The 12,600-nt window shown below is 48.2% G+C and overlaps 1 long non-coding RNA gene across 1 annotated transcript in view; it reads right to left on the bottom strand.

Annotated features, from left to right (window-relative positions):
- Positions 1-11,845, bottom strand: part of LOC147822198 (uncharacterized) — a 48,319-nt gene extending 36,474 nt beyond the window's left edge. The window contains exon 1 of the long non-coding RNA XR_015446067.1: positions 10,961-11,845. This is a non-coding gene — a long non-coding RNA (uncharacterized LOC147822198). The remainder of the gene's footprint in view (positions 1-10,960) is intronic.
- Between the last annotated feature and the right edge of the window lie 755 nt (positions 11,846-12,600).

Here is a 12,600-nt window from a genome sequence, read left to right as displayed (position 1 = left end):
TGTGTTACCATTTACAAGAGCATGTAGAAATCAGACGGTAGCTTCAAGGGAGGGTTCATGAGAAAGAGGGTCTAGTGGCAATCAAGATTCTTTGGTTACACAAGTGGCAGAACATCCAGTTCAAGTTGGAATAAGCCAACCAAGGATTTCACTGGGTCACAAATTTGAAGCAGGGTGGGGATTAAGCTAGGATAGATGCTCAGCTGTAGTAAGGTAACTCACAGCTGCTTCAGCTCAGTGTTACAACTTCTCAGCAATAACAAGGGAAAGCATGAACAGCTCCTCCAGTGACTCCAGCCAAGATCTGAGAAGTGGACTTCATTAATTGTCGTTGGGCCACATAACCATATCTTTGCCAACCTCTATGGTCATGGGATCAAAACTTCTGATTGACAAGAGCCAGGTCATATGCCCAGCCCTAGGCTCAGCCAAGGATATAAACAGAGTAGGGGAGGGACGACTCACCAAGGGAAATAGGATTATGGGGAAAAAGGGAGGCAGATTAGGGACAAGGAAAGCCTAGTCTGGAAAACATGTCATAGCAGAAAAAAATAAAAGGAAATGGGCATATTAGGTTTGAGAATGATCACACTTGCAGCGAATCAGGAATCTGAAAGTTAGAGCCATCTCCCAGATCCAGAGCAAGTGTCCAAACTTTTTTAAAAGCAACAGACTGCTTTTGTCAAATGAAAACCCAACGTCTATAGAGCATCCAAGATGAAAACAAGTCAACACCGAGCCATTTGGTTTTACGGAGGAAAGAAGAGAAATAGGGGAAAAATGAGGCTCTATGCTTTCCTTTCCCCTCTGACATCTAGAGAAGGGAGTGTGATCTGACAGCTACAACACATGTGTGCACACACACACTGCTCCCTCTGCTCCAGATGTTTCCTGCCTTCTGAGGAAGGGCCAGGAAAAATGTACTTGACAGGGCAAAGACTGGGAGGCCCTGGGGCCCACTGTCGATCTCCCCAAATCCCTAAACCTAAGAGTTTGTCATCAACAGGACCAGCCCTCCTGAAGACTGCAAAAGTAGTGGCAGTTAGTAGTAGTTGCTTTCAGTCCCTCTGTTTTTGCAGAGACACAGAAGCTGCCAATGAAGCAGCACCTTCTCCAGAAATTCTGCACCGTGACACTGTTGCCGCCCTGGATACCCTCAGCTACTCCAAGAAATGTCTGCCTTGGCTGCAATAAGCTTGAAAGTCAGACCAATCCCAAAGGACTCTGTGCTGTAGCACCCCCCCACCCCCCCGCCGTTACTCTGTCATCCTCACATAGGTCTGAGAAGTGTACAAAGCTGTGTATGCACAGGCTGATGCTGTCTCTATGAGTAGCATCCTCCTCATGCTCCTCAGGTCAGGTGAAGCAGGCTTCCTCCTGTGCACTACCCCCTTGTACCACAGCACATGTCCTAACAAAGCCTCACATGCATGGTCTAGTAGAGTAGTACAAATCTACTCATGATCCTTAGTTGGTGTGGGATTGCTAACACTCAGGACTGCTAGCTCTGAAGAGTTCCAGAGATCAGTGGCAGGCAACAGCGGCAACTAATGGAGATCCATGACCACCAGCAATGGACGAGCAGAAATCAGCAGAGATCAGCAGCGCTTGGCAGACGCCTACCGAGAACCCCAGAGAGACAGTGAAAGCAGCTGGAAGATCTCCAGAAAGCTGCCAAAGGGAATTAGGAGCATGGGCTTCCGAGGAGCTGAAAGGAGTGGCCAGGAGCTGCAGCATTCAGAGCCGGGGCACTGGCACTCAGAGCCCAGAGCTGCACTTTGCTGAGTGGCGTTGTCCAATTGAACTGAGGAAAAGAATTCTCAACTGATTGATGACAGAAAGAGGAGGAAATCCAAATATCCCATCCTCTTAGGTCACCCAACTCCAGTAGTACACCCTTGGCCTTCCTAGGAAGTTAATGGAAGACATTCAAAAATCGTTAGGGTAGTAGTAGAGTCAAAGATGACTCAGGGGCTGGGTAGACATTGCATCAGAATACCATCGACTGCACCAAGAAAGGCTTTTCCCAAATCAGTTCTCATTCAATCTGGTTGATTTTATCAAGGAGAAAGCCAAAGTTTGGCACATATATATATCTTAATTGCTTTTGTATCCCTTTAATACTTATTTGAAAAATAAGGGTCATTTCTTCAGGCTCAGGGCATTCTGCAGGTGACAGTTAGGCTAGAATTACAGTGAATGTTTTGTTTTCATTGTTTTTCTTTTTACGCTTTTCTGTTGAGGGAAAGTATTCTGCTTTCCCATTTTATAATGGTGACATTTGTATCCATTTTCTTTCTGGGAGTTAAATTTTTTTGCTGTGGTAAACTATACATGTCATGCAATTTGTCACTATTTTTAGGTGCATAGATTGGTAGCAGTAAGTGCACTATTGCTGTGGCTCCATCACCACAATCTCTTCAAAACGTTTTTCATCTCCCCAAACTAAAACTCTGTCTCCATTAAATAGTAACATCCCATCCAGTATACATTTAATACATGTATAGGGAAAAACACATAAATGTATGCAAATAAAACATTTAATAAATCAATACAGACAGGGTTACAGGCCAGAGGAAGGCACAGTGGGAGATGGTGGGAAATGCTGGGAGCGCTTAGCTCCCTGAGACACAGAATCCTCTCTACTGCATCCCTGCACAATCACACCCTTCAAATGAACCTTGGGAACAACAGAGCTTCCTCCCCTTCCTGTTTCACTAAGGACTGGGTTAACTGATGGAAAGGCCTTTCTTCCCTCCACGCTCCAACCTTGGCTTGAAGGCTGGGGATGCACAAAAGGGTGGGGTCATTTTCTTCTCAGCTATCTGAATCTGGAAAGGTCTCACTTCTTCACTTCTGGGTTAAAGACCAGGAGTTTCCTTACAGATCTCAGGCCTGTGGGGGCTTTGCCCAAAGGGTAAATGGTTAAACACTTTGGGGCAAAAGCCCACAGGCTCTATGAGAAATGAATGGTCAAACAAGAACTTAGATTAGTGAAGCATGTTGTTGGCCATTGTCCTTCCACTTTCCGCTTAGCCTTGAGACAGCTCCTTGCCCAAACTGTTTTTCTTCTTTTTTCACTTACACTCAATTCTAAATAAAAGCTAAAGGCTTCAGGGCTGCTCCTGGGAGTCTCCCCAATGTGCTCTCAGTCAAGATAGTTCAGTTGCCATGAGGCTCAGAGGGGCTAAGTCTTGTCTTCAAGTAATCACTCATCCTCTGTGCCACCATGGTTGTGCACTGTGACACAGGTCCAGTGGAACCTATGGTTGCAGAAGGGAGTGATGGGAGCAGAGCTTTGACTTGCTTTGTACCCATGTGCCCCCTTCTGCCTGCTTCTAGAGAACACTCTCTCCACTGTCACTCAGGCTGATTGGTGGGAGCTGAATCCAAACCATGTCCCAGGGCTGACCAATCAAAGTAATCTATTGCCCACACCAACATGTGATTAGCTCAAGGGGGAGAGCCTGTGTGATAGTAAAAGCCATACGGGTGCCCAACACCCAGCCTCACCTACCACTTGCTTAGACACACTGGGGACTGAACTTAGGGTCTTCACATTGAGTTACATTAGCTCTTCCTCCCCCCTTCTTTCTATTTTGAGACAAGGTCTTAGCAAATTTGCTGTGCTGTCTAGGCCGGGCTTGAACTTTCAACCTTCCTGCCTCAGCTTCCCCGAGTGCTGGGAGTATAGGCCGTGTGCCACAACTTGTTGGTATTTTTCTTTGGAAAACATAGCTGTGACCAAAAATCAGGATGGACTCTGCCATGGTTTCCAGCTGCATACAGGCTCAGCCTGTACGCCAACCACCATTCTAACTATGTGACTGTATGATTCATTGACTCTTTGGAGCAACCCTGGGAGGTGCATCCTAGGAATAGTTTTATTTTCAGGTGAGGAAACTGTGGCACAGAGGGGCAGAGTAACCTTCCCAAGGCTGCACCAGCGAGTACTTGAGCAGGGATATGAACTTGGGCAGTGTGGGCTGAACTGTGCCATGAGCCACCCACAATCTGGTTCTGAGGGCTGCTCCTAACATGAACCCCTGGCCTTCTCTCTGGCTGGCACTGTGCAGGGGTTTCTCTCTCAAAATTAACTCCTGCTGTTATTGGATACTAAGCAAAAAATCTCAACTCGAATGCCTTTGGATCTTAACTTTTTTCTGGAAGCCTGAGGGACTTGGAGTCTCTCCATCAGGCCCAGAGCCTGCTACAGGTAACTTGGCCTCCAGCATATCTTAGTTCTCTGCTCCCCTGTCCCCTTATATCTGGCTCACAGAGCTGGTTTGAAGCCCTTAAGATAAAGTCTACCCTCCATAGAAAATAGAATGAGGAAAAAAAATCTTAGCCTTGTGAAATTGAAAATTCCAGCCAAGGGACCTCTGAGCTAGAGATGGGGAAGCACAGGTCCCAGAAGAGAGCTGGGCCTACTCCGAGTTAGCATCACCTCTGCCTGCACATGCCAAGCCATCTTGGGCTGGAATTATGTCTCAATCTTTACTGAATGAGCAATTGCCAACACCACGCTGCTGTTTGAGGCATGGACTTGGTGTGTGAAGAGCTCAGGTGCACCTATCCCCTCCTCCCTGCAGCTCTTTCTCCAACACCTGGGATCCGAGATCCCAAGAGAAAATGTCTCTGCACCATGCAGCTACCTCTTCACCTCACTCCTGCCCCATGAGCACTTTCCTGGTTTACCTAGCATAAGAGCTAAGGGGCCTCACAGTTTGTCCCTGAAAGCACAGGACATTGTTCAAGGGAGAGGTAAGCAGTGAGGACTCAGTGGGAGATGGGGTCAGTGTGGCCTTATACATAGAGGCACTGGCAAGGAGAGTTCGAGGGCATCCAGAAAATCTCTTTGTAATGAGGACACAATCCATTGGGCCTGTTGGAGGTAGTGGGAATCAGATATTTTATTCAGTCAAAAATGGTCCTCGATGAATTGCTGGGTGAAAAGTCATGGTGAGTTAACCAGTCATAGAAGGGTTGTTTCAGGACATTGCTGAACATTGGTGCTAATTTTCCTTAAAGATCCTAGAAGAGAGAAAATCGGGTCCAGCAGGAACTGCTTATTGCCCAAACCATTTGGCATCTTCTTCCTAGGAAATAGAGCCCCCAGTTTAGATGGATACGCGGCTTCCTAGAAGTTTTCAGAGTCAGGCTAAGAGTTCACAGCTTGCATTTTAAGTCTTTCATGATCACAACCCTACACCACCAAGTGCCACGGCCCAGCAGGCCACAGGTTCTCGCCTCTCGCCCCTTCCTCTGCTCGCTGCTGTCTGTCCCTCCTCTCCTGACCTTTGCCCTTGTAGTGAGCCTTCCTGGGGTTAACCTCGCCACCTCCTTTTCTGAATTTCACCATATACTTTAACAGTCCAGTTTCAGCTTCTACCTCAGTGGTCCTTTCTTGAATATCCCTTGCAAGGATGTTCTGTTAGCACTGCTCCCTGGTTGATCCACTGGAGCAAGTGTCCTTGGCAAGTGCTGACCCTCACTCCCCCCTTGGCTCCCCCTGTGCAGCAGAGAAGTTTTCTCTAAGTGTCTGCAGAACTGATTGTTCTGTTCTGCAGGGCTTGGCCTCAGGTGACCCTGGCCAGGTCCCGCCACCAGATTGTGAGTCCAAGAACAGTCTCCACAGGTGAGTACTGGACACAACTCAAACTCACCCTCCATGAATGCAGACTGGGGACTCCCTGGGAGTGTTGTGGTTTTTTTGGTAGCAGGGATCGAACTCGGAACCTTCTGCTTGCAAGGCAGGTGGCGGAACCACTGTGCTAAATCCCCGACCCTGCCCGGGAGTTTAATGTGACACAGAAGAGATACTTTGCACTCTTCCATGGCCCAACATGCTCATCTGTCTCCTTGGCCAGACCCAAATCTTCATACAGTCTATGAAGCACCGCATGGTCAGCCCCACCAGCTTGCAGCTTATTCTGCCTTTGGCCAACTGGTCTCTCCTCAGTGCTTTCTGAACAGTCACCACAGGTGTGCCTTTGTCTCAGCTGGTCCCCGTGCCTGGAAGGATATTCCCAAAGCTCAGGCAAGTGTCCTCAGTAAGGCCTTCAGTGACTGGCATAGCTGAAATACCTGCCCCCTTCACACACACTCTGTCATAGTTCATCTCCTTCTCACACAAACCACAATCTGAAGTCATTGTCCATCTTGCCTTCTAGAACATCACCTCTGCAATCCAGAATGCATTTAATACTAAACTTCCACTAAACTAAACCACTGAACTTCCCAGCTTAGCCCAGCCACTTTGAGCATGCTCAGAACACTTGTATGAGCTATAGTGGGGCAAAATCTTCTAACACAAAGCTTATTTCATAATAAAACATTGAAGACTTCCTGTAATTTATTGATTACTGTATTGATATGAAAAACAGAATGCTTGAAAGCAAACGCTTCCACACCGTCAATAAGTCACAAACTCCTAAATTGAATCATGATGAATCAGGGAGCATCTGTATATATTTGAGTGAAAGGGTGAACGAATGACGATCAAGTGCAAGTTTCTGTCTGTCTCAAACTTACTTCAAACAAGTCAGTGCACCTCCCAGAGCCTCACTTTCTTCAGCTGCAAAGTGGTGCTAATTACAGGATAGACCAGAGCACTTTTTCTCCAAAGCCACACAGGGAGAAGCTCCTAACTATGAACTGTCATACTTAAGCCAAGTAAACTAGGTTCCTTTGCACCAGCTTGCTAGGAGTCTCTCCAGCTCATCCCCACATGAACAGGTAGTGTCTTGTCCAGGACATAGTCACAGCCTTGGCCCAGCAGGGACCTGGGCTCTTCCTGGTTACACTGATGCCTGGGACACCATTCATGCACAGGTGTTGACCGAGCACCTATTAGGTGCGTGACCTTGGTGTAGAGGCGGCGGCTGCCAGCACAGGGACAAGCCAGACCTCCCTCTGGCTGCAGGACTCTGACTAGTGAGGGAACAGGGGCTGGACAAGTGTGGGGAACAGAATTATCTTAAGAAACATCCAGAAATGGCCAGGTAGTATCCCTGGGGAGGCAGCTGGATCTGAGAGTAGACAGGATCAGCCAGCAGCAAGGCTCACTGGGCTGAGGGAGCAGCACATGCAGTGGCCCCAGCTAAGAGAGAAGGGTGAATGGGGAACCGTGAAAGCCACAGGGGCTTTCATTGGAGGACAGATAAGATCACGCTTCTGGCTTCAAATATCAACTCTGTCCACTGAGGGGGAGCATGGAAGGGGGCAGAGTGGCAGCAGAGAGACCCACAGGGAGGCTCCTGAATAGACTAGGTGAGACACCATGGTGCCTGAACTAGATGTGAATTTAAGAGTTTTTAGAGCTGTAGTTTGCATACTGCAATGTTCACCACACCTTTTAAGGTATACAATTTTGTTGGTTTTTAGTATACTCATGGAAATCCCAGAAGAACCCTATTCCCGTTCACCTTCACTCCCCATCCTTGGCCAACATCCCTGAGCAGCTTGTGCTGTTTTCTGTCTGTATGGGTCTGCTTATAGGCCCATTCCATGTAAGTGGAATCATACAATGTGATCTTTTATGACGGAGTTCTTTCACTTAGTATGTTTTCAGGGCTCATTCACATTGTAGGATTTGCCAGTATTGCACTCCTTTTTACGGTAGAACAATTTTCCATGGAAGGCATGTAGCACTTTTTGTTCCCGTGCTGGGGATGAAACTCGGAGCTTCACACATGCTAGGCAAACTCTCACCAAACTACACCCCCAGATTTTCACTGCTTACCCACTCATCCGCTGATGGACAGTTGTGTTGCTTCCGGTTTTGACATTTGCCTACAAGTGTTAGTGTAAGCGTATGTTTTCCCTCCTCTCAGGGAGGGATCTTAGAAGTGACATTGTGGATGGAGTGAACCCTATGTTTCGAGGAACTGTCACACTATTTTCCAAAGTGGCTGTGCCACTCTCTGCTCCCACCAGCAGTGTCAGGGGCTTCTGGTTTAACTTCCTTCCCAACATTTGCTGCTGTCTGCCTTTTTAATCACAGTTTCCTAGTGGGGTGAAGCAACTCCTTCTTGTGGTCTGGATTCCTATTCCCTGGTAACTGGGGAGGCTGACTCCCTTTCTCAGGTGCTCGTACATCTTCCCAATGGCTGTTCTGCCCTCTCCAGCAGCTGCTGGGTGCTGCTTTTCACAGCTGCGCTCACTGCAGGAGTTCGGTTTTCAAGGCTATGACAGCACTGGGGAGAGGGAGGGTCGGGTTAGGGCAAGTGAAAAGCAAGCTTGCTGTTCTTCCTGATATTTGGCCGTTTTTCTTGAATACTCCATTCGAAGCCTCTAGTCAATGCTCGGAGTTCTGAAAAAGTGGATTTTGATAGGAGTTTTGTTTGTTTTTGTCGCTGTTTGATGGAGTGGATTTTCTGAGGCCTTCACTCTGCCATTCTGCACTAAAGCATCACAGAGTTAATATCTATGGAAGGCTTAATATGCATTAGGGTCTTATTGAACTATTTTTCATATTGAATGGGCCCACAACCCAAGGAAGAAGAAGTTATTTTGATTTTAGAGATGAGGAAACTAAAGCATTAATCAACTAAGGGACAGGTGATTTGTTAAATGTCCCCCAGTGGTGAGTGGAGGGGAGGTGGAGGAGACAGGTCCTCTGGCTCCAGAGCCTGTGCTTTGAGCATCTCTCACTTCTGCCTGAGCCTAGAGGACCTGGAGCCCAAGCCACCTCATCCCCCTGGGAGCCTCCCTCAGCTGGACCGGCAAAGCAGGGGCTCCCATTGGTTCCTGCCTCCCTCTATCTGCTGGGCCATGAACACCCCCCAAGACTGCCCTACCTTCTGGGGTTGGGAGAAGCAGAGTGCACGGGGCAGGGCACAGGGGCTGACAGACGGGACAGCGAGTGGCAATCAGGTTGGCGCCTCCATGCTGGGGACCCAGCTCCCTTCCCACCCCACCCCCAGCCTGCATGTGCTGGAGCCCCGGGAGCTCCCAGGGCCCGGGCTGGGAGTGTCTTGGGCTGAGCTAGAAAGGGCTAGGTTTGGGAGTCTAAGCAAACTTGAGTTTTTAGTTTTTTTAATACCGTGGTCATCAATCTGCACGTGGGCCCAGTCTGCTTCTCCAACTTTTTTTTTTGTATTAAATTCTTTTATTGGTACATTGTAGGTACACAACACAATTACATTTCTCATTGGGAATTGTACCTTTACATAATGCATCTTGGTTCTTATTTTTTCCCCATTCCTAGCCCTCCCTTCACGCCCTCCACCCTTCCCTATTTACAAAGACTTTATTTCCATTTCTCATCATTTTTTCCTTTCCCTTCTTTCCTTTCCCCTGTGCCTCCCACTACCCCCTACCCCTTTGGACCTTTTATTCCTATTTTACATTATCGATTATTCATTCTAATCATTAGTACATTTTAGGTATACAATATAATGACATTCATCATTGGAAATTTGCACCTTTACATAGTCTCTCTTGGTTGTTTTTCACCCTTGCCCAGCCCTCCCTTCAACCCCTCCAGCCCTATTTACAAAGATTTTGTTCCTATTTTTCCATTTTCTCATATTAATCCCATTCCCTTCTATCCTTTCCCTTAGCCCTCCCACTTCCCTCCCCTTTGCCCCTTCCTATTTCACATGACCTATTATACATTTAGTCCTTATTTACACTTCCAGTTTCTCACACCAGAGAAACTATTCGGTATTTACACATCTGTGTCCTATTTCACTTGAGAGTATTACCTCAATGTGCATTCACTTAGCTAGAAATGTCTCTAATTTCGCATTTTTTATGGCTGAGTGGTACTACATTTTATAGAAAAACATTTTCTTTATCCAGTCTCCAGTTGATGGGCATTTGGGCTGTTTCCAAGTTTTAGCCAACTTTGTCACCACCATCTCACAAGCTCATGCTGACTACTTTTCTGGTCCTAGAACACTCCAGCCACTGGATGAGTGATTGTACAGAGGGAAGAGCGGACAAATAGGGGGTGGATGGATGGACGGACAGGCAATGTATGGATGGAATGATGGGTGGCTGGCTGGTGAGACAGTACCAATATGCTGTTAGTCATTTATCAGACTCCTTGAGAGGTTTCGTGAGCTGGGCTAGAAGGTATTTTGCACACGTGTAGCACCAGGGCCAGGGAAGGGGATCAGGTAACCACCGCATTGTCTCCAGCTGGGTTTCCCTAGGGAACAGGGGCAGCTGAGCCCACAGAAAATCCTGCCCCAGGAACATGTCCCCCCTAGAGTGGCTTCCGAAATAAGAGACATGGACATCCCCCAGAGTTCTGTGGAACAAAAAAGCCCAAGAATTAATCATTATGCAGCATCAGGTAAGCTGCCAGCCTTCTGGAACCTCAGTTTCTATGTTTGTCAGACAGGGCTGGAAGCAGTTGCTTGCTCTGACTCGATTAAACACAAGGGACAAGCCAAGTGTGAGGGTGATGACGTGGTCTCAGGCCTGGTTGCACAGGTTCAAATCCCAGCCCTGCCTGTAGAAGGCTCTTCCCCACTCAGAGCGGAGCACAGCTATCCCTGGGGCTGTTGGGGAGGTGGAGTGAAGCAAAGCATAGAAAGATCTAATTGCAGAGCCTGGCAGCTGATCAGCTCCCAGTAAACTCTTTGTCAGGGCTTACAACACAGACCAGGACGTAGTAGGCACTCAGTAAATGTTTCTAGAAGGAATTGTTTGAAAAAATGGTCTCAGGCCATGAGTTAAGTACTCCCCTTATTGCCATTTTCCACATGGTAAACCGAGTCCCAGAGACACCAAGGAGTTTGTCTTTCTGGTGGGACACAGGGCTCCAAAGTCCCAGATTGCCCAGCCTACTCAATGTGAGTCTCCTGCTCCACCTAATTGAGGCTAGGTCAGAAACCAAGATTTCCAAACTCAGGGCTTGAGGTGCAGCACGTCAGTTTCCTTCAAATTCCTCTAAAAACACCCTCCCTTTAAAGCCCCCAGATCTAGAGGTGGAGAGGAGACTTACAGATAGCTTGGCTGGAAGGCTTCTCTGAGTAGCCAATGCCCTAGCCTCAGGCCCCTCTGGCTCTTTGCCATCTGGTCCCGACCAGAGCCCAGTCTCCCGGCCAGCTGTGCTGCTTCCCTCTGGTCTGGGACAGATTTATGGCTCCCTGGCCTCATGGACACGTTTGTGTTGCTGTCCCTGGCCCATCCCTCCCTCCTGTTGCCTGATAGCTCCCAGAAGCCCATGTCCATATTAATGGCTCTCGACCTTAGCAGCCAACGCTGATTCACTATCAAATTGCCCTGAATTAAGCCTCAAGGACTGCACTTGGGGAGAGGGAAGAGTCAAGGGGGAGGACAGAGCCAGATCCACATCTCCCTGCCCACCTCCCTCTCCCAGCCACCCTTCTGCTGCCCCTCTCCCTGCAGAGTCAGAGCTGCAGAGCCGCCTCAGGGCCTTTGCCCAGCTATTCCTTCAGCCCCTTATTGAGCACAGCTTGAGGTCACTGTCCTCCACCCTATCTTGTCTCCCCCCCCCCCCCGCCACTCCACCCTGCCTTGGTGCTTTCTCATCTGCTTGTGTCTTTGAGTCTGAAATCCCACACAGCCAGGAGGGCTACGGGGCTGAGTAGCCACCAGCAGCATTTTGCAGGTTCCCATCAGCCTGCTCAATGAATTCATAGGATAATTGGTAAAGGTAAGAGTATATTTTTTGGGGGGTAGAAATAAGAAAAGGGCAAGAAGCACAGAAGTACCCAAGGAGAAAAAGGGCACTTTGGAGGTAGAAAAGCTATGCCCCAGGCAGCAGCACAGACCACAGCAGGAACAAGAGGGGCAGCAACCGCAAAGGTCCTCCCTGCCATGTTTTTATACCTTCCCTGGGAGCTGACCCAGGTGGTCCCACTTGATCGCGTGCTAGAAGATTGGTGTCAGGTGCTAGGCCCCGCACGTTCTCGTGTCCGAAGATTTGGTACCAGGTGCAGGGCTTGGTCTGATCCTGTGTCAGGCCCAGGCACTGCTGCTCTGTGCCGTGGTTAACAAGGCTCTTCAACTGGCAAGTGGTGTCCACCTGCTTCAGCTGCGTTGCCATGCCCTAGCTGCCTACTTGAGTCCTGCCCCCTCTTTCCCTGCACTTCCACCCAGTCCTAGCACATAGCACCTCTTCAATTTGAGGGGTGATAGGGTGATTCATTCTCTAAGAGTCAATTCACTAAGAAGGCACTCAAGGCAAACAATTGTATTTTAGCATGGAGAAAACAATAACCAACCTCAACAGCTAACCATGTGGCAGGCACTGTTTCCATGAATTATGCAAATTATCTCATTTAACCCTCCAACAAAGTGATGCTGTTATATATTAATATTTCCATTTCACACCTGCCCCCTGAGTGTGTATTCGGAATTCTTGTGGAAGGAGCTGGCCATTATTTTCATACTGGGGTGCATGAGTCACTCTGAAGTTCCACCTGGAGCAGGAGGTGTCCTGAACGGGCTTCCTCCCAGAAGTGGGTTCTGCGCCATCCATTTGGTTCTACCACTTCCAGCCTGTTTCCCACTTGGATGAAGACTGTGGATAGTGTGGAATCGTCACTGCTAAAGATTTATAATCCTTTAAAAACACATGGCGCTTAGTATGAGCCTGCACTGTTACTCGCTTTAGAT

This window comes from Heterocephalus glaber, unplaced genomic scaffold (assembly GCF_053883595.1).
Source record: "Heterocephalus glaber isolate CG9 unplaced genomic scaffold, H.glaber_assembly_v1.0 deba00001673, whole genome shotgun sequence".
NCBI lineage: Eukaryota > Metazoa > Chordata > Mammalia > Rodentia > Bathyergidae > Heterocephalus > Heterocephalus glaber.
Note: the sequence above shows the minus strand (reverse complement) of the source record. Positions and strands in the feature narration are given on the sequence as shown.